Here is a 1,493-nt window from a genome sequence, read left to right as displayed (position 1 = left end):
GAGAGTAGTTGGTGCTGAGGAAAAGGAGGAGTACTTTGAACCAGACATGGATGAGAATATGGAGAACCATCATGAAAAAGAGGCTCACAACCATGGCAGACAAGGTCCAGCGCATCAGGCTGGATAAGAGAGAAGAGTTCTGGGTTCTTACATAAATCCAAATCCATGAAACTGTGGAAGTAGCATCCAAAGGCCAACCATACATGCCAACAACTTTGAACTAAAGTCACAACTCATCACCCTTGTTCAGAACAATTGTTCATTCGGAGGAAGTGTCCAAGAAGACCCCAATCAACATCTAACCACCTTCCTGAGGATATGCGATACTGTGAAGTCTAATGGTGTTCACCCTGACACCTATAGACTACTTCTGTTTCCCTTCTCACTCAAGGACAAAGCATCTAAATGGCTGGAATCCTTTCCAAAGGAGAGTTTAGCAACCTGGGAAGACGTGGTGAACAAATTCTTGGCAAGATTCTATCCTCCTCAACGAATCAACAGGTTGAGAGCTGAGGTACAAACCTTCAGGCAGCAAGATGGTGAGACTCTATATGAAGCATGGGAGAGGTTTAAGGACCTGACAAGAAGATGCCCGCCATCTATGTTCAATGAATGGGTGCAGTTGCATATTTTCTATGAAGACCTTTCGTATGAATCAAAGAAGGCAGTAGACCACTCATCCGGGGGATCTCTGAACAAGAAGAAGACCATTGAAGAAGCCATAAATGTCATTGAGACTGTAGCAGAGAATGACTACTTCTATGCTTCTGAAAGAGGCAACACTAGAGGAGTGATGGAGCTGAACAATGTGGATGCACTGCTAGCTCAAAACAAGTTTATTACCAAGCAGTTGGCTGACCTTACCAAAAAGATGGAGAGGAATCAAGTGGCAGCAATCACCACCTCAGCAACAGCTCAAGAAGCAGTGAATGAAGAAGCAGAGGGTGATCAGGAACAAGCCAACTACATTGGAAATTCACCTAGGCAGCACCATGACCCATACTCCAAAACATATAATCCCGGTTGGAGGAACCACCCAAACTTTGGGTGGGGAAACCAACAGGATCAAGGCCAAGATCAGAGACGCCACAACCCCAACAACAATGCAGCTCACCAACACTCCACACAGAGGTCATATCAACACCCACCTAACAACACCTCTCAACATCCATACCAAAGTCAAAATGGCCCTTCTCATCTTTCCAATCTCAACTCTCCATCATCGGAAGAAAGACTATCAAGGATTGAGACTCTACTTGAGGGCATATATAAGGAAATCCAAGATAACAAGGTGTTCAAGGAGGAGGTGCGAGCCAATATCAAGAACCAGGGAGACACCATCAAGAGGCTGGAATTTCAATTGGGATACCTTTCTGAGAAGATCCCCAAACCTACTGATAGCTTCCCAAGTGACACAGAGAAAATCCGAGAGGTGAAGCAAAGAAGGTCAGATGGGAAGATTGCAAGATGGTTACTATAAGTGATAAGGAGAC

The 1,493-nt window shown here is 44.8% G+C and overlaps 1 non-coding gene across 1 annotated transcript; it reads right to left on the bottom strand.

The window, feature by feature from the left end:
* Positions 1-499: 499 nt before the first annotated feature.
* On the bottom strand, positions 500-605 carry LOC112752578 (small nucleolar RNA R71). Its single transcript, XR_003177009.1, has one exon. It is a non-coding gene; the product is annotated as a small nucleolar RNA R71 (small nucleolar RNA).
* Positions 606-1,493: the final 888 nt, after the last annotated feature.

Source organism: Arachis hypogaea, chromosome 15 (assembly GCF_003086295.3).
Source record: "Arachis hypogaea cultivar Tifrunner chromosome 15, arahy.Tifrunner.gnm2.J5K5, whole genome shotgun sequence".
NCBI lineage: Eukaryota > Viridiplantae > Streptophyta > Magnoliopsida > Fabales > Fabaceae > Arachis > Arachis hypogaea.
This window is presented reverse-complemented; position numbering and strand designations above follow the sequence as displayed.